Source organism: Ambystoma mexicanum, chromosome 2q, assembly GCF_040938575.1.
Source record: "Ambystoma mexicanum isolate Mex_15411 chromosome 2q, UKY_AmexF1_1, whole genome shotgun sequence".
In the NCBI taxonomy this organism is placed as follows: domain Eukaryota; kingdom Metazoa; phylum Chordata; class Amphibia; order Caudata; family Ambystomatidae; genus Ambystoma; species Ambystoma mexicanum.
This window is the reverse complement of record NC_090924.1, coordinates 1,019,363,392-1,019,384,985: the sequence shown is the minus strand read 5'-3', so window position 1 is coordinate 1,019,384,985 and position 21,594 is coordinate 1,019,363,392.

Here is a 21,594-nt window from a genome sequence, read left to right as displayed (position 1 = left end):
TCGCCTCTAATTTCATCCAAAGTCCTTTGGATTATGTCTAAATCATAAGTCAATTGCTGCGCCTTGGCACTCAATGTCCCCACAGATATTGGATTGGCTGTAAACATTATCGTGCCCACCACAGCCCCAATAATAGTCATCACCACAGATGCCACAAGCAAAACTGCCACCTGCTTCCCCCTTCCTCTTTTTACATCAGATGAATTTACAAACATTTTTCCGACTGCATGGCAATATCTCTGACTGATTGCCGGGCATCCTCTTTTCGCAGCTCCAACCACTCCCTTATTTGATCTGATGCAATTACAGACTTATTTTGTAAACCTCTCAACTACGACATCAGAATTTATGTTGATATTCTGGTACACTAGTCTTGTGTTTCCCAGGATAAATCCAGGTGCCTCTTCAACTGCAATCCCAGATGCTTGTCCGGGTTCAATGATGACCTGTGCTCCTGTGATTTTAATTCCTGATACGCCCATTATGAGTAGCACAGTGAGTATGCAGTTCTCAGGTCTGGTTATCATCGCTCATTTCTCTATAGACTTTGTCTTCACCCCCATCCTTCGGTCTGGGGGCGTTCCCGGGGCCTCCTGCAGTGGTCTCCGATCCTGTGGCCTCCAATGGTCTATCATCCCAAGGAACCGGCCCTGCCGGGGCAATGAATGTGTGATTTCTAAAGTGAATAGAAAAGAAACAGGTTAAGTACATAGCATAAAACAATTGTCTATCCCTATTCTACAACAAGGTCCGAAAATAAAATATGAATGCCTAAAACACCATGGCTCCCTGGATTTGCCACTTTGCAATTAAACAAATATACAAAAACAAGACAACATTTTACATTATGCATATAAATAATTCCCAACAAAACACACGCTCTTCCATAATATTTAATATCTCTACCATCTCTTGCCGTATCCCATCATTTACTTGAAACCCATGCAGAAAAACCTTATTACGCAACATTATAGCTCAGTTTGGTTCAGTGCCTTTTCATGAAAATAATGAACCTTTTTTAAAAAAAAATGTTACATGTGGCTCTGTTTACCTCTGCTTGCTTACCAGGCCAAATGTTTGTTCGTGGAGTGAATTCTTGTGTATACTACATTACACATGATCTCATGCCACTGTGTTACATGTATTATGAATCAGTCTCTGGTCAATGTGCCTGCTAGCATATAAAATTACTATGTGTTTTCATGCTCTTATTATACTCCCTGACAACCAGGCATGTTTACCTTAATTACACCGTCAGCTTTATTTTCACTGCATTTATTATATTCAACTAGTCTCAGCTAGCTCAAGCCTTTTCATCTCATGTTTTGCGTGGCAGGGTTTCATTTGGTTGACATGACGAAATTGCTCTGTCACCATTTCACCCTCCTTCTTGATAATTTTATACACTACAGGGGAGATTTTGTCCACAATTTCAAATGGCCCTTGCCATGCTGCTAGAAATTTAGAGTTTTTATGCTTGTGTTTCCCAAATTGATATTCATACACCTGATCACCTATCTTGTATTCTTTTACAGATGTCTTTCTATCATAATAGGTCTTTGCACTTTCAGCAGCTCTCTCCAGATTCCACTGTACAAATGCAAATGCATGTTGCAAGTGCTTTCTCATTTCCTCCACTTATTGGTGAACTGTGGAGGCACTCACAATTGTTTGCTTGTGTGTCGTGTATAATAAGTGTTGTGGCAATACCATTTTTCTTCCCGTCAATATCTCATGAGGGCTGATGCCTGTTGCTTTAGCTGGAGTCAATCTAATGGCCATTAATACTAAAGGCAACCTAAGATTTCAACTGGAGCCTGCCCCAGCTACACATTTTTTTAGTATATATACTATAGAGCTATTGCTTCTCTCAACTCCCACAGATGAAGATGACCTGTAAGATATGTGCAGTTTCCTCTTTAAACCAAATATCTGCCACATCTTGCTCATCAAGGAACTAGTGAAATGACTTCCCCGGTCTGATTCTATCCTTTGGGGTAAACCAAACCTTGAAAACATGTGATTTAAGAATAAGGTGGCTGCGGTTTACGCACTGCAATCCGGTGCGGGAATACATTCCACCCATTTGGACATCAGACATACCACAGTTAATAAATATTTACTTCCCTTAGCTGATCTTTTTACAGGCCCAACATAGTCGATTTGCAAATCTGACTATGGAAGAGTCAAACCTCTTTTCATTAATGAAGCCGTATGCATAGGTGAAGCAGGTTGAAATTGTGGACATACCAGACACCCTCTGGTGTATAGTTCCACATCTTGGGACATATGCAGCCAGTAAGCATATTCCTTTAAGATTTCCAAAGTTTTTTGTGAACCCGTGTCCTGCAGTTATTGCGTCATGCACATGATGTAACTCAGTCCCTGAAATTACAAAAAGTATCACCCATTGTATTTGACCTGTTACAGACTCCCTAATCAGCAAACCATATTGTAGTCTAATTCTTTTTTTGTTCTTAAATAGTACCCTCAATTCTTCTTTTCCTTTGCAATCATTTTCAGACAGAGGCTATTGTTCTGCCTCTAAAAAATTATTATAAAATAGGCCTAACACTGGGTCTTCTTTTTGCGCTTTAATTAAATCCTCATCCGGGGTATCATAACTCCATTGCACTACAGGCTGTTCGATTTCTTTTGGAGATTTGGAGCATGTGATCGCATCTATCTGTATTTCATCAAGGAAGTGCTCAATGGGAAACAACTCTCCCATGACTGCACCTATTTCAGCCAATTGTTCTGCTTTGTCATTTCCCTCCTTGTCCTCTCCTGGTGCTTTTAAATGGCCCCTGATTTGATTTCCCTCCAGTGTATTTTTAAATCATTTTCTAACACTAATTTGTCTATGGCTTGGATCATTTTCCCATGTTTAAAGGGATTTTTGTTATATGTGAGCATCCCTTTTGCCTTCCAACCAGGGAGATACTCTAGAAAACTATTTCACGCATAATCAGAATCAGTTACCAAAACTATCTCTTATTTTCAACGGTAGTAGTAATGGTCTTATAAATGGTAGCCATCTCTGCTATTTGGCTACTCCTAGCTCCAATTCTTAGGCTCGCTCTTGGAATATTGTCACATTTGAACCAAATATTTCCTATCCCCACCACGAGTTGCTTTTCTTCATTATTTACCACATGATATGTGCATCCATCCACATACACAGTAGCAAGCCTCCACACACCTCTTCATTGAAAGCTTTGTTTGTGGATTGTTCAAATGCATTAAAATTGGTCTCTATTTCTGTTTCATCAGGCATGCATTTAGCACCGCAATCATGCAGATCTGCCAACGCTTGAGCAACTGGGCTCTTTTTATTTTGACCACATTTTACTTCTAGAGGGATTCCTTGCAATGCCAAGGTTGAGGAAATAATTCTGGACTGTGCCAAATTATCTGATCTAATTATTTTACTTTGCAAAAACTGCAAGGGTGGGTGATTTGTTTCAATAATTACTTTTTCTGCCTAAATGATGGGACGGGAATGTTGCAACGTCCACACAGTGGTCATAAGAGCTTTTTCACATTCACAACATTTTGTTTCAACTTGAGATAACACCCTGCTTGCATATGCAATAGTTTTGTGATTTAAATCATTCCTCTGAGATAACACTGCTGACATGCATTGGTTAAATCCTATTTCCACAAAGAAATCCTGGTTCTTTATGGGATAAGCCAAACACAGCGCCTTCATGAAACATTCTTTCAATTTTGCCACTGCTTCAGATTGCTCTTTTCCCATTTCCATGGTACACTCTGCTTCAGTAATTTAGTTAAGGGTTGAGTGATCTCAGCATTATTCTCAATACATTTACTGTTATATCCTGTCATCCCTAATAAACTTTTCAATCCTGTCACGTTATTAGGATTTTTCAGTTTCTGTATTGCTTTCACCTTTTTCTTTTGTGGATTTAACCCATGGTCAGTCACCTCATGGCCTAAGAAATTCACTTTCTTTTTGCACCATTGTGCTTTCTGTAAAGATACTTTGGGTCCCGCCTTCTGTAACTGGCCAATCACAAGTCTCATCTCATTAAAATGACTCTTTAGATTTTCATTTTTAATTAGAACATCACCCACGTAAATTATTGTTCCCCTTTCTGCTGCATCCGGGAGTACTTTTCTCAAACATATTCCGAATCCACTCCCACTATTGACACACCCAAATGGTGTTGTGGACCATGCGTATTGGGTTTTATCATAGGAAAATGCAAACAAATTTTGTATGTTTGCAGCCAGTGCCACGCACCAGTACCCAGCTGTAAGATCTAATGTGGTAAACACTTTTGAGCCTTGGACCTGTGTGATACCTTGATCAATAAATGAGAGTGGCCACCTTGAAACAGGCACCCTTTTATTTAACTCTCTCAAGTCTGCACACAAACGCCATTGACCATTTGGTTTCAACACACCAAAAATGGGAGTGTTTGAGGTACTATGAATGGGCCTAATAATTCCTCGAGATTCTACGTTTTTTATTATCTCAGCTAATGACTCCAAACATGCCAGTGGCAACCGATATTGGCGCACAAAGACCGGTTATCTACTATGTCCCTCTGGTAATGTGGCAACATGCAAATCAGTTAGGCCACAATCATATGCATCCTTGGCAAAAACCTCTTTAAAAACATGAATATTTTTCTCAACTCATTTCTTTCCTCTTCATTCGTGCATGCATCTGCAGTCTGAACTTGTTTCTCTACCATTTCTGAGAATTCATGGAAATTCTCCAATGGAGGAACCTCTGTGCTTTCCTCTAACCGTGTGGCTGTATCTCTCTATAGAGTTGCCACCTTTAAATATTTTGGAATTTCACTCTCCATTTCAATATGCTGTTTTTCTGTTTCATTTTCATTTAAATCAAATAATATACAATTCTCTTTGTGACAGCACACTGACTCACTGGAATCATAAGGGTGCACAGACTGAATGTTGAATATCCCTTTAGGTTGAGAATCCAGAGACTCTGGCAATTCACCCTGTGCATTCACATATTTCTCAGGGATGTTCCCAATCACTATTACTGAAATCTGCAGTATGTGATGTTTGTATTGTCATACCTAATGCTGAATTTTCTTCTAAATAAATAACTTGACATCCTTTATTATCCACCATGATTTTGATGGGCCCATCCCCAATCTCCACCAGTGGTGTATATTCACACTCTATTCCATGCTGCCTCATGGATTCATTTATGCACACAAATGCATCAGAATCCTTCATTTGCAGTCCATTTCTGTGTTTTAGTGACTTGTCTGGTGAATGCAGGAACAATAGCATCCTTCTTCACCTGTAGCTCAATTGCATATGGCACGAATTGTGCACAATAATAAGCCTGTCTCTTGTCTTCAAACTCAGGTGCAGGTCCCCCTAACCTGGACCACACTTTTTGATTAAAGAAGTCCAACACGAAACACAGTCTGTGCATAATGTAATTTCCCAAATAAAAATCATCTTGTGTCCCACTCACTATCCACACATTGGGACAGATAATTTTTGGGCCAATGATAATATTTAGCCTGCATCTTCCTACCACACTGTTCCCTGCGTCCAGCTCATCTAAACTGAAAACGTGTTGGTTTTTAATTCTGATTTTTGGGATTTCCGCCCTTTCAATATGCGCTGGAATAATTTCTCATTAATGAAACTTCTTTCCTGTTCATGTGCTAAGTTGGCTTTTATCATTCCAGAATGACCATTTACACCAAAGGGATCCATGGATGCCCATCTCCCATGTGTATTTCAGAAAGTGTTGTAATATGCTTATCTGTGGTTACCTCCAGGATAACATCCTGTTTGCACTGCTCTTCTTTTAAGTAAAAGCGCAATGTATTTTCATCTATTTCTGTTTGCCATTTTTTTTAGGATCCAAATAAATTTCCATGGATTGTTTCTCTTTTTCACTTTGCATTTCACTCTGACACATCAAAATGACAGTGACACTAGGCACACAGCCTTTTTGAAGATCCACCTCCACTACATCATCCGATTTAGCCACAGTATGGCATTCTTTTATACATTGTTTTGTGACCTTACTTTCTTAGGCCTCAATGGTTTTTTGGCTAGCGACCATAAAACCCCATTTACCCCATCAATGAGGGGCGACAACCTCTTCAGGCAATCTGTTCCCATGAAAAAGGGAATTTCACTGAGAGATGTGATCAATACTTCCTGTCTCATCCTGTGTTTTCCTATCTTTATGTCAACCTCAGTCACACCTTCGATAGGTATCTCCTCATTTAAATGATGTACGGGGCCTTCATTTTGTCTCACTTTGATATTATTCTGCAGGGATGTATCTTTGTTGATACTTTTCACCAGTTCTTTGGACATGATCGTGGCCTGTGCACCTGTGCCAATCATTGCAAATACATTGCACTTCTCTTCCACAGTGATAGGAGCATATCTGTCCAACTTCTTCCAGCACATACAAAAAGTGTGAGTTTTTACTGATTTCAGGGCTCACCTTTCTCAGGCCCTTTTCACTTTCTGCCAAACACATGGGCAAGTGAAATGATTTATTCCCTCCTTTTTGTCTATTCCATTTTGGGAATCTGTCTATTTTTCCATGTTCAGAAGCCACTTGGAGTATAGCCACTGTTCACTCCTCTTTTCTGGGACCATTAGTGCCCCCATTGCAGTTTTCTGACTGAACATCCTCATAAACATCACATGGTAGCTTGTCATTTTCGGACTGTGAGCACCTATTTGCATCTGTTACGATATCAGTCTATTTGGTCTCTTGGAAAATGCGTTGCTCAAAGTACTCTTCAGGTGACTGGCCTGTGCCCTCCTTTTGAGCACTCACTTTTTCTGTCTGCATTTCATCAGTATTCTGACTAACAAGTGAGGATGTTTTAACAATCAATCCTACCTCTTTATCAGGTGTTTTATCATGGTGTGTGATGTCTTTTTTGAATCGGTCTCTCTGCTCTTTTGGAATTTCTTGTTTATTTTCTCCTTTCTGTCTTTCATTTGCACGCACTTCAATAGTCTGGTTGAACTCTAAATTGAACCACACCCCCTTTTTATGGGCGTGTGCCTCCCCTTTCTCATTCTCATTTGTAGTCATCTTCATGTTTAAATGGGCAAGCAATTCAGGACCGTTACCCAAAACTGTTTGTGGGATTCTGTACCTTTATCATTGCAGGGGCTATTACATAGTCACTTATTGTCAGAGCATACAAGATCACCCCTTTGACATTCTGCTCCCTCAGAGTTTTCCTATTTGCTCAGACAGCATTTTAACTTGGGCCTCAATGCATTGAAATCTGTCAATTTCCCTGGAATCTTCTCTTTGCGGCCTATGCCGGTACTGGTTACTTTCACCCTGGTTGGACCTGTTCTGGTATCTCTCAGGAGATAGATTTCTATTTGAGTTGTTTCTGAATTCTTGATTCATGGGAGTTGGGGAGCGTGGAGTGACCATTTTTTGGTTGTGATCCACTGGTGGTGGTGACCGATTATTGTGGCGCAGGGCATAGTACATGTTTTGTTTTTCATTTTGTGGGAACTGTCCTCTATACTGATTTCCATTTTCAATGAACCGATCCACAGTATTGGGGTCAAATCTGCTTTATGTCGCCAATATCTGGTATGGACCATTGTTTCTTAGATCTTGATTTTGTCTTTGATTGTTATTCATGCCTGACATATCGGGCTGGTATCCTACCCTAGGTCTGTCTCCCCTATATCTAGGACTAATGTAACTTTCTCTATTGCTCGGATCATGTGACTGGAACATGGGTATTTGGGATGGCATTCTCTGTGGCGCGCCTCTTTGATCAGATGCCATATTATTCCTGACCTGGGTTTGGGCTGATTCAAGTGGCATTTTTGCAGATCTTATTTCCAATACTGTTGGCGTGGATTCTTTAGATTTTGCTTCTTTAACTCTAGCTCCCTCTTCACTCTGACAATATATGACCTCAATTAGTTTAGTTCCTTGTTCTACAATCCACTGTAGTGATTTATCACGCTCAAACTCGCAAATTAACTGTGATATGATGTCTTTTTGTAAACCACAAAAATAGGCAGTTATAAACTCAGCAGAATTAGGGCTGGAAGATACATCAAAGCGGGAGAATGCTCAGTTTAATTCTTGGAGTAACTGGCGAGGTGGCACATTTGGCTTCACTGTCATGGTATACGCTGCCTTTTTTGCATCCTGCAACGACTGGTATGGTGAGAAGTGATGTCTAACCTCTTTTTCAAATTGTACCCATGACATATTCTCTTGCTCATTTAGGCCCCTGATAATGCTATCGATAGCAGCATCAAGTGTTAGGTGAAAGTACTGTCTATATTGTTCCATGGGTATTTGAAGAGCTTTAAATATATCATGTACTGTTTCCAAGTGATCCTCTTTGCATTACAACCAGGCCTAGCCACTGGCACGTTGTTCCCTCGTTTAGAAGTGCGGCTAACCTTAATCTCATTGAATGTGGTGCCTTGTTGTTTTTCCTGAGATTTGAAATTACATATTTGCTGCTCCTAATCTTTGCACTTTTTATGTAGTTAGTCTGCTTCCTGACAAAGGTAAGAATTCTCATCACCCATTTTATTGATCACATCCTACATTTCACTTATTTGCATTTGGCACTGATTAAATTCCCTGTTCTTTTCCAGCAGCATTTTGGCAATTTCTTGTTCAATGGCCTGAAACTCCTCTTCCCTTTCCACGTTATCTTTTTGATGTGTTTGCATCTCCAAAATGGTGTCCTCTTTATCTTGTCTGATGTCACTTGTTAGGAAAGATTTCATAATTGTATGTAATGTTCCCTCCAAGTGGCAACCCCCATACTTTTTGCTGTTGTTTTACACCCTGATCTAGACTTTGCCAGAGAAGCGCAGCCTTCCGCCGCACTCCTCTGGGCTTTCGCTCAATTATTCTGGGGAAACTGACATGCCCTTAAGACAGTCAGTACTGGGAGACTTCGTTTCCCGTAGTCCTTCCCTCATGTTGCAGCTTTTGAGCAACATGAAACAAGAGTGCACTGTAACTTACATTACCATGCTCTTGGGTATCTGGTCATTCCAAAGGCCCTAGAAACTCTTGCTGGACTTATTATGAAACGTGCAAGTGTGTCACGGACGGGACTGGTGGCAGCTATCGTTTCTCTTGTGTTTTGAACCCTTTTTCATCATGTTATCCGCGCTTACTGCGTTTGGCACAAATGAGTGGCCTGGCTCCAAAATGGCCATGCCACGAGGTTCTTTGTCTTGTCCGCTGACTGTCTTGCCCCTTCACCTTCACCCAGGTCGAGCCGACCCGGGGCAGTCCTTATTTGGTCATGCACTTTCTCCAGCAACACAACGCTTTCGCGGGCTTCTGCATGCCTTGTGTGTGCCTCCAGGATATGGGCTAGGATGTCTGTTCCCAATACACATCCTGGATGCCAGAGAGTCTAGAGTGTCCTGAATGCCTGGGACCACCGTGGTTCGTGATAGGTCCACGTATGGTGTGAGTGTTTGTGAACAGATCTCCCATTAGGCCCTCTCCGTTTTGGCGCGAAGGGAACTTTGGATAAGAGGAGGCTGAAAACACCACTCGATCTCCTGAGTTCACACCGAACAAGGGATAAGGAGCCAAGTATCCTGCAACAAGAAGAATCGCTGGTGACCCGCTGAAGGTTTGGCACCCTGTACTGCTGTCGTCCTGTGAGACCACTCTGCCTCTGATCGTATGAGAAGGTCTGCAAAGGCGCTTTGACCTTTAGAATAGTGGGAACAACTATTCTCGGCACCTTCACCAAATCCTGTATGTAAGCCTTCGGAAGCGTCCCTGGGCCATCCAGTGGACTGACCAGCCTACACAGGAACCTTGCTCTGTCACCGCTGTCTGGCTTACTACTAATCCCGTGTCCTCGGCACTCTCACACGATTCGTACACTTGGCGTTCCCAGGTCTGAAGTTAGACGTGTGCTTTGGGATCAGAATAAACGCGGTTGCCAAGTTGCCCTGCTGTGGTAACAAACATGTGCGTGTTCGCTGCATCTGGGACACCCTTGACCCTGACTCCTGCTGTCGCGGAATCTACACGGCGTCGAGACGTCCCTCTGATCGCATCTGAACCTGCTAGTACTGAAACTGAACCGGAGAAGCCTGGGTCTGCCTGCATCGGGGACCGGTGAGTAGTCAATACCCTTACCGGTCGCCCTCCCACAGGAGCCTGTGGCTTTCTATCGCTGTTGTAAACAACAACCCTTTCCCGCACTCACACCCTGCTTCTGCCCCCAAGTGGAGCCCTTGTCACAGGGATTTGTTCACCATCTTTTCGTCCACCTTCTGAACTGCCTGATTTTCCTGAAGAGACTCCTTTGCCCGTTGGCACCCGCATGTGCAGGTACTTTTAAGCATAAGGCTCCACTCTTCGTAGGGCTCGGACTTCCTTCTAGTTAGGTGTCCTCGGATGTCGAACTGGGTCTAACGTTTACTTGCACTTCCCGTTTTCCTCCCCCATCTAGGGGGTCTGCATATTTCGTGCATCTAACTCTTTAGACCCCTCGGTCTTGTATATATATTGTATTGATTGTGATGTGTTGGTTTACTGGAGTTTTACTGTGATTCTTTACGATGGCCAATGTTACAAAGGCCTTGTAATAAATGTGTCTATATTTTTAATATAACACCTCTCTGGAGTAATTTGTAAGTGCCTTGCTTTGTGTGCTCATTGGGGTCTTTCCGTCACCCTCACTTAGTCTTGACTGCCACCATCGATACCCTGATTGGTCTGGCTTGTTCAGAGGTTACACTGTTCCAAGAAATTAGGCTGGCCTTCTGAACCTCTGCCCCTCCAGGTCAGAGTTCAGAAATCCATCTTAACATCACTTGTCACCCCTTTTAGTTGTTTCGTCTCCTGCTCACTCTTCTCAAACCGTTTCCTGCTCTGAGACAGCTGTTTTTCTAATTCACTGCATTTAGATGTCATCTCTCTATAGCATGACTCTCATTCCAATTTTACATTTTTCTTCTGCTCCTCAGCCTCACCCAAATTGATCTGTACCCTGTTAATTATCCCAGCAACATTATCCTGCAGTTTTACAGACCGATTTAAAAGAAACCAGGTCTTGGCACAGAGCCTTATTAAGCAGTCTTTTTCAGCATTTTTGTCTGCAGCCCTAAACAACCTCAAGAGGCCGACTTGGATTGTGCTGCCTTCTTCAAAATTATTATTTAATGGTTCTTTCTGCATTTCTCCACAAATGTGGTCCCGCCGAAGGACGGCATTGTCTGATGACCACACCCCATGAGCAAATAGCTTTGGCTCCAGGTACTTCACCAATTCAGAAAATGTGGCTTCTATTTGGGACATAATACAGTGTGCAGTGAAACTCTAATCTCACAGAATTAGTTCCCTTTAAATGCACAAATGGCCGTGTGGAACACACGTGCCACGCCCAGTAACTGCTTTACAGTCTGTTCCCACAGGGCCAACACACCAAATGATGTTGTTTTTTTTGTCATAGGGCTATTACCCAACTTGGGGTAAATTTGGTGGTAATTTATTATGCATGGTAAGCATATTTATAGTACTGCCCTATATGATGAAACAAACTCTCCCCCTTCTGTATTTGTATTCTGTTTCAGGGTTGATTGGAAGTACAATTTACCGGGCCTTACACATTTAGTAGGAATAAAATATTAACACATGTTGTGCTGATGACTTATATACGACATCAGCCTACCGTGTTGAACGGTTCCGTTCAGCTCCCAGCATGCATAGCTGAACACACACAGGATTCCAGCTAGCTTGCTTTTATGGATCTCTAATTTTACTTTTGTACCCTACCACTGGCAGTAAATATGCTAGCTCTGTGGTATATGTTCTAGGGCACTTCCTAATTACCTCCCCTCATCTAGAGAATAATTACTAGAGACACAATAAAACAATTCCAATAAAACAGCTTTTGTAATATTTATTTATATGTATATATATATATGTTAAAATATATAGACAGATTTTACAATGCCCATTTTAAGACTAATTGCAATCACCCATGTCATTTCAGTTCACTATAGAAACATTCGATTTGTTCTTACCAACGCCTGGAAAGTTGACACATTCATCTAAGAGAAAAGATATGACGCACAGCACAACATGGACATTTTTCTTTTCATCAGCTTTTAAAATTCCCCATTAAACATTCAATAGAAAAACAAAAAACAGTTTTATTAAAAATAAGCTTTTAAACCTATCTGCCTAACTGACGGGAAACGCACATGCTCTTATTTGCATGCTCCTAAAAGTTACCATACTTGTATGGTTTCTGTACTGAAGGACTCCCTCTCCGGACCGTCCTATCTGTGGGTGGAATGTTGCTATTTAGCAGATTTTGGCAGCCCAGCGAAAGTCAGCGACCTCACTTCAGCCCTTCAGATATCTGCATGCAGAGAATCTGGCACTCCCTCAGTACAGCTTAGCTGTGCCTTCCATGCACAACATGGCTGTCAGCTGCACTTCACCTCCTCTCTCTGCAAGATGAAGACTGACCCCCACCGTCTCTCTCCCTCACATTTATGTATGATCCCTGTCATTCAAAACTAAACTTGCCCTCTTTCTGATGTTTTCACCAACTTCTCGAATTCTGACCTTTGCCAATCACCTAACAAGAGTTTGTATGTATCTTTTTGCTTCCTGCATGAACAATGACCTCTCTGAATGGAAAAAACAGCCAATTAATTTCTGCAGCACATTTATTTCCTCAGAACAAAAAAACAGATTTTTCCATCTGTCCCCCCTTGCATACAATGTTAACAGGAGGACTAATTAGTTAATGGGGTATCATTTAATCAGGATGATTAGTTAATTAATCTGCGTTAGTTTCTTTAATGCAAACTTACAAAGATGGCAATTAATGTATAACATGAATAATTTTATATGTGCTCAGTGCATTTTGGATCCGTATTTTGAATCTGCTGCCTTTTGCATCCATTTGTCTGCCACCATTAAAAGCCTAGTTCACTGCCCCTCATGGACTCAATGTGTTATTTTTATTTTTCTGCCTTCACCTGCACTACTTCATTCGCTATCCCAATTTATCTTTATCTCTACTGACTCCACTACAATTAATGTCATGCCTACATAATTTGCTGCTCCCATTTTACTGGCTGCTTCCATTGAAATCACTGCCACAGCCTCTCACAGTACCTAGGTGCAGTACCATAATAACAGCTTCAGACCTGCATGCCCACAGCAGAATAAGAATCATGCCCGGTATTCAATAATGGGATTTTTGATGATCATTGGCAGCCATTCACCCAAGGCCCCAGTGTCCAGCAATTTGTGGATCACCCCCTCTCTGGGATCCTTGTAGCTCCTTTGCAACATAAGTCCCCATATGGTGTATCGTGAGCCAGCAGTTAAGTCTTTGATTTAATTTAACTGCAGTCTACAAGGGTATGTGTTGTAAAGATATTTCCATATTTCTAGAAATTGATAAATGGTACACGTGCCCCGCAACAAGCCATTTTGAAAAAAACATAGTGAGTGAAGAAAAGCAGTAGGTGAGCCATTACAGTGAATTATTCGAAAAACAGGTCAATCAAAAAATCCAGTCTTACCTCTCGTTGATAAGTGGGATCTCACTTTTATTAATTTATTTAATATGCCTTTTTATTTTTAAAAAGGCTATCCTAATGAAAATCAAAAACCTCACTTCTTTGAGAGGCCCCGGCCTTGATGACATCACCAATCAAATGCTGAAGGCCAACCCTGATGAGTTCTGTATGTCACTCTTTACTCGAATAACAGCCGAGAAAGAAATTCCAACATCGTGGAGAAGTGCTATTGTGGTTCCGATATTTAAAAAAAGGTATAAGGTCTGACCCAAAGAATTATCGCCCACTTGCACTTCTCCATGTCGTGGGCAAACTTTTTGCATCACAGATTCAGTCCAAAATGATCAAGTCCCCTGCAAACTTATGGCCACCACAAACGGGATTCGTAAAATAAATGGGATGTGGACTAAATTTGCTCTTAATCAACCTGTTAAAGATGAAAGCAATCCAACAAGGAACAAACACATTTAGCGTGTATAGACCTAGCGCATGCTTTTAACAGTGTTGACAGGGAACTTCTATGGTCAAAGTTAATCAAATGGACGTGCCCAACAGGTCACATAATAACAATTAAAGAACTCCACTCCAACACTGAAATCAAAATACAGCTTGATCAAGCTGGCACACTATCAGCACCAATTAGAAAGAACATACTGTCAATGTCAGGACTGGTCTTCTGAGGAATTGAACACTTCACATCCAGATCCCCCCCCTCCTCACCTGAATCTTCCAAAGAGGATTTGTGTCTTCGCCCCCTCCTCCTTGACCATTTCTTTTTTAAGTAGAGGAATGGCCTTCCTCGGGTGGAAGCCACTCTGCCAACCTGGTGAAACAGGAAAGCAAAGGACCCCCTCCGAAGAAACCAATGAGAGAGGAAAAAAAGCAAATGCTCAAAAAAAACTCTTTAGCTGATTTAGAAGTTGTCTTATGGGTGAGGTGTTTGATGGCAAAAGAGAAATCCTCGTATAAAATTGAGGTAGATGATCTGGATCCCTAGTCCAGCGACGGATGTAAAAAGAGGTATACACTTTCAGAAGGTACCCCAGGCAACACAGAGTCCTTGGCTGGACAATGAGATCCGCACCAAAAGCAAGCGCATACCAGTAAGCGGTAAGCTGGACAACAAGGAAGGACGAAGAAAGTAGCAGGTTAAAGCAGGGGAGAGAGAGAGTTACCAGACGGTAACAGGTAAGCAAGGCAGAACTAGCGAGGAAAGAAAGGAAAGGAATAACGGAACAAGAAGAGGGAGGGGTAGAGAGAAGCAGAGAAACGAAGGAATCAGCCGGAGCAGATAGGAGTATCACTGGAAAGAACAGCAGAGGGCAAAAAAGCAAAAAGGAAAGTAGGAAAATCGGAAGGAAAGCACAGGAGTAAGCCGGAGGGTTGCAACGCGCTGGAACAAAACAATGGGCGTGGTTAAATGCGTAAACCACAAAACAGAGGACAGAAAGACTAGAGCGTAAAAACAGGAAGTTACAGAGAAAGACGGAACATTCTAATGGCGACGTAGTCGCCAATTGTTCCATAGACACCAGGGGAACAGGCGTGAGAGATGCATGACAGTATGCCCGCTCCTAAGGGACACACTTACAGGCTTGCCAGGGTGTATGCGATGACATTTCTGAACCAGTCTGGGTGCATGTAAGTGTGAAACAGGTTCCCACGAATCTTCTGACTGGGGGTAACCTTTCCAATGCTCCAAATACTCCAGTCGACCTCTCCTGTATCTGGAGTCCCGGATAGCAGCAACCTCATATTCTTCTGGAGGGACGACCTTCGGTGCAGACACCCTTGGCACACCATGCCGGTATGGGTCTTCCTGATATTCTTTCAACAGGGAGGAATGAAACACCGGATGAATGCGTTTCATGTGTTTCGGCAGCTGAAGATGGTAGGCAACAGTATTGATTCTATCGAGAATGGTAAACGGACCCAGATACCGTGGGGTAAGTTTAGAGGGATGTAAGCAACGGGGAAGATACTTGATGGATAACCATACTTTGGTTCCCTTCTGCCATTGGGGAGAAGGGAGACGCTGTGGGTTGCTTTGGGAGCTATAGCGAAGTTCACTGGCATGAAGACTTTCAGAGGCAATTGTCACGACCCTCGCCCAAAACCCCCTCTGGCAAACCCTTTGGCCAGGTGGAGTCAGGACTCGGGCCTCTAGAGCCTGGCATCCTCTTCAAAAGCCCTCATGGGGCCAGTCCTGGCGCCTATGGTGCCAGGCTCATACACCACGAACAACAATGTGCTTGGGAACTACTTTAATGTATTGTCAGCCAACATGGAGGCATTCACATAGCCGGTCTAGTGTTTTGGGTGTGGCAGGCCTGGAACTACTTTCCCTGGTACTACTTTACCTGGGCTGTATAAACCACACCTTGACTGCAGAACATGCTTCGTGTTACTTTGCAGCTTGCAACATGACGCTCACCGTGTCCAGCTATTCCCTCAAACCTCGGAGAAGCAAAACCTGCAAGGAGACAAAAGAAACATCATTAGCAGTAGCATCTTACCTGCAGTCTTCATCTTTAAACACTCACAGCTACTGAGAACAGCTTCCTCGAATCTGCACGCCTCCAGGACAGAACGACCTGAAAGAGGAAGATAGAGGCAACATTAAAGAAAGCTGTAGAGACATTTGCAAATTACGAACTGCTCAAAAGGCTTACCTGGCTGGTCGCCTCTCGGCTGGCACCACTCTGGACATTCCACTCACGCTGAAGAACACCGCGACCTACAAGGAAGGAAAACACAGGTTAGCAAAGGCAAGACTTTGCAGCGCATAGCGCTTACTTACCGCATCATAGCGCTCGTAATGCGCCATCATTTACCAGAGGGGCTCAACCAAGCCAGTTCGCCACGCTGAAGCTCTGCATACCTAAGGGAGAAAAAAAGAGACATTTTAAACAAAGAAAGGCATGCTGGATAGCAACAAAACTAAAGAACAGCAGTAAGACCTACCTGAACAATATCAAACGGGCCGGCGTCAGTGAAGTAACTGGACCGCACTCGCCCATGAAAGACAAAGCGCCCCTGCAAAGAAGGCAGGACGGAGAGCACGCCTAATTCTACCACAAGGCAGAACCTTCCCCGCAGACTACATCAGGGCAAAGCTGAGAAGCATACCAGCAAGTAACCCAGCTGGGTGGCATCCCCGTGGATACTAGTTGAGCGTACCAGCAATGTTGTGAGCCTCGAAAATGTTGGAAAGAACCGCATCAACAGAAGGAATTCCGGAAGGTGGCAAGTTCAATTCAGGTATGAAACTGGGATGATAACAATGAGAACAGTAAAAAGGATTTAGCTTGTTGGCACTGTGTTTAGAATTATTATAGGCAAATTCGGCGGTGGGTACCAAGGCCACCCAGTTGTCCTGTTGGTAGTTGACAAAACATCATAGGTACTGTTACAAGGAGGCATTGATCCGCTCAGTCTGCCCATTGGTCTGTGGATGGAAACCTGAAGACATAGCTCTTTCAATGCCCAGTCTCTCACAAAGCTCTTTCCAGAAGCGCAAAGCATACTGTGATCCCCTGTCAGATATGATCTTATCTGGTAGCCCATGCAAGCGGAAGATTTCTTTGGTGAAGACGGAAGCTATCTCGGCGGCACTAGGCAGACCAGCCAAATGAGTAAAATGTCTCATTTTAGTAAAGCTATCCAGTGTCACCATAATGCATGAACAACCCTCAGATGGTGGTAGACCAACGATGAAGTCAGTGGATATGATGCTCCAAGGTCTATTTGGTGGAGGTTCCTGCTGAAGAAATCCTATAGGTTTCTGAGTGTTGTATTTAGCTCTACAATAAATCGGGCATGAGAGTACGTAGTTGGTGACTTCTTTTGTCATAACAGGCCACCAGAACTGTCGTTTGAGAAGATCAATGGTGTTCTTAACTCCTTGATGACCTGCCACTGGATCGTCATGACACCATTTTAGGGCACACTGTCTGGATTTTGGATCCGGCAGAAACAAACGATGCTTGAAAAAATACAACCCATCCTGGAGGGTTTCTGATGACTTAGTCGTGGGTGGTAAGCTTAAGTTACTTGTGGCCATGCGAACCTCTTCAAGAAAGGTGTTTACAGAGCATATTATCCTTTTTGAGGCAAAATAAAATTCGGTCAGGATTCAAGGGATTGCCCAGGTATGGATTTTCTGGAGAGAGCATCCGCTAGCAGGTTTTTTGAACCAAGTAGATACGTCGAAGTGAAATCATACTGAGAAAGAAAATGTGCCCACCGGGCCTGACGTGAGTTGATGCACTCCATGCGTTGGATAACCTTGAGGTTTTTATGGTCTGTTCTCAGTTCAACAGGATATAAAGCCCCCTGCAGAAGATGTCGCCATTCTTCGCATGCAACTTTCATAGCCAGCAATTCTTTTTCAATAACCAAATAGTGAGTTTGACTAGCAGTCAAGGTTTTTGATCCATAGGCCTCTGGATATTAAATGCCATTGTGTTCCTGTAACAAGGCTGCGCCTAAGGCCGCAGCAGAGGCATGAACGGTCGTCCTTGGTAAGCTGGTGTAGTACTGGAGCAGAAAAAAAGTCTTCTTTCAACAGTCGGATTGCCTCATTAGCCTCGTGGGACCAATGAAATGGAGATGATGATTTCTTCAACAGGCTGGTCATGGGTAGAACCTTATTGGGGAAATCGGATATGAATTTGCGATAGAAATTGGTTAGTCCTAGGAACCTCTGGACTTCTTTTAACGAAACAGAAACTGGCCAATGTAGGATGGCTTCCATTTTGAGGATCCGCCTGGATACCTTCTGCTGACGATATGAACCCAAGATACGGAACCGTGGAAGCCTGAAAAACACATTTGTCCGGATTAGCCATCAAATGATTCTCCTGCAGCCGTTCTAATACTTGATGGAGGTGTTCCAAATATAGTTGTGGGGTTTTAGAAAACACCAATATATCGTCGAGGTAGACGATGGTGCACTGAAACAGAAGATCAGAGAAAAAGACGGTCCATGAACCTTTGAAAAACAGATGGAGCGTTTACCAGGCCAAAAGGCATAACCCGGTACTCAAAGTGTCCAAAAGGTGACCTGAAAGCGGTTTTCAATTCGTCTCCAGATCGAATGTGTAATAAATGATAAGCTCATTGCAGATCTAGTTTGGAGAACATCCCAGCCCCTTGTACCGCTTCCATCACATCTTTGACGACTCTGATAGTAACTTGATTGAGCCCCCGATAGTCGATGCAAGGTCTTAGCTCGCTAGTATCTTTTTTAGGGACAAAGAACAATGATGCCCCAGCTGGGTTACGTGATGGTTGGATCAAACCATATTGTAAATTGGAGTCAAGGTACTTCCTAAGAACATCCTTTTCCTTGAGCGAGAGTGAAAACATGCGCCCAAAGGGAACTATGGCTTCTGGAACAAGATCGATGGCACAGTCTTCGGGTCGATGGCGAGACAATTCCTGAGGATCTTTATCTCGGAACACCTTGCTGTACCGACACAGATCAGTAGGAATGGTATGTATTCCCAAGGTGGTAGCTGTTTGAGAAGGGTCAGTAATTGCTTGAATGGTGGCATAGTTAGTTTCTGGTAAACATGACTTGAGGCAGTAGTCGGAAGAGAAAGATATCTGGTTACTCTTCCAATTTATAGTGGGGTTGTGTTCGCGCAACCAGGATACCCCTATTATTACTGGAAAATGGGCCGCCCTGATGAGATCAAACTGAATAGTTTCGGTATGTTGCAGCAACTTCATGGTCAATGGGGGGTAGTGTGAGTTATAAAACCTGAATTTAGGGGTTTGCCGTCTACCCCTTCAACATTTTGATCCTCTTCCCTTTCTAGGCATTCGATTCCGGTCTTATTGGATCACACAATGTCCATGAAGCACCCTGCTGCACCACAATCCAGAAGAGCCAGAACGTTGAAGGTTTCTTGACGAAGACAAAGTTGGATGGCAACCACCATAAGGCGATTGTCTTCGGTGGGAGTGACGGAAGTCACCGACATTGAAACATAGGGACCAGGAAAACCCCCTCGGTAACTTATCCCCATTAGTTCCGAGTAGGGGCGTTTCCCAACCACCGCAGTCAGACTTCAGGACATTCTCTTAGAAGATGTTGATTGGAGCCACAGTACATGCATAGGTTATTGTCTCTCCTTCTTTTGCGTTCATCGGGGGTAAGAGGACTTCGAGTAGTACCGATTTGCATGGGTTCTTCTTTGGCCTGTTGAGATGAGGAGGAGGTGGGGCTGATGGGTTCAGAAGATACCAGAAGACTCCAGCCCTTTTGTCGTTCAGACCGTCTCTCGGAAAGGCAAAAATCCAGCTGTAGTACTGTGGACCAAAGTTCTGTCAGAGTAGCGGGTCTAGGTACCCGAGCTAGTTCATCTTTCAGTTCTTCTCGGAGACCACGCCAGAAAATGGTGTACTGAGCCGTCTCTGGCCATCCAGTCTCTGCAGCAACTCGTTTGACGTGAGAGATATAGGATAACAAGTCAGTACTGCCTTGGCTTATATCCAAAAGTTGTTCACTGGCAACTAAGAAGTTTCTTTGAATTGGGTTGTGAAACCGCTGTAATCCTGTAACAACGGACTGGCACTAGTAACCAGTGGAGTAGCACAAGCTAAGGCGTTCCCGGTTAGATTTGATATCAGAAATCCTATGCGGGCCTGATCAGAGGCATATGTTTGGGGTCGGAATGTGAAATGTATAATGCATGCCTCCATAAACTCCTTGAACTTGCAAGGTGAACCATCATATTTACCGGAGGCCAAAGACATGGGAGGGAGTTCAGTGCGTACTCTTTCTTGACTGTCTACCCTCTGCTTGAGAATAGCGTTTTCAGCCTTGACTGCCTGAAGTTCTTGCGAAAGGTTATGTACTGCAGTGAGAAGTTCTTGGACCTGCTCAGCAGTAGCCATAGTAGTTTTCTTTGGGCGTTGCAAACTGTCAATGTCAGGACTGGTCTTCTCAGGAATAGAATACTTCACATCCAGATCCCTCTCCTCCTCACCTGAATCTTACAAAGTGGATTTGTGTCTTCGCCCCCTCCTCCTTGACGATTTCTTTTTTGAGTAGATGAATGACCTTCCTCTGGTGGAAGGTACTCTGCCAACCTGGTGAAACAGGAAAGCAAAGGACCCCCTCCCGAAGAAACCAATGAGAGAGGAAAAAGTAAAATGCTCAAAAAAACCTCTTTAGATGATGTAGAAGTTGTCTTATGGGTGAGGTGTTTAATGGCAAAAGAGAAATCCACGTATAAAATTGAGGTAGATGATCCAGATCCCTGGTCCAGCGACGGATGCAAAAAGAGGCATAAACTACCGGAAGGTACCCCAGGCAACACAGAGTCCTTGACGGGACGATGAGATCTGCACCAAAAGCAGGCGGTGGAAGGTGGAAGGATACCAGTAAGCGGTAAGCTGGACAACAAGGAAGGACAAGGACGAAGAAAGTAGCAGGTGAAAGCGGGAGAGAGAGAGAGGAACCAGACGGTAACAGGGAAGCAAGGCAGAACTAGCGAGGGAAGAAAGGAAGGGAATAACGGAACAAGAAGAGGGGGGGGGTAGAAAGAAGCAGAGAAACGAAGGAATCAGCCAGAGCCGACAAAAGTATCACTGGAAAGAACATCAGAGGGCTAAAAAGCAAAAAGGAAAGTAGGAAAGTCGGAAGGAAAGCACGGGAGTAAGCCGGAAGGCAAAAGTCAGCAAAATGCACAAAAAGCACAGCGCAAGTACCCGGAGCCAAAAGCGAAGGGTTGCATCGCGCTGGAGCAAAACAATGGGTGTGGTTAAATGCGGAACCACAAAACAGAGGACAGAAAGACTAGAGCGTAAAAACAGGAAGTTACAGAGAAAGATGGAACATTCTAATGGCGAGGTAGTTGCCAATTGTTACATAGACGCCAGGGGAACAGGCATGAGAGACGCATGACACATATGGAGGGGTTAAGCAAGGATGTCCATTAGAATCCTTGTTATTTAACCTCTTCATATCTGAAATCGGTGAGACCCTAGAAAACACAAATGCAT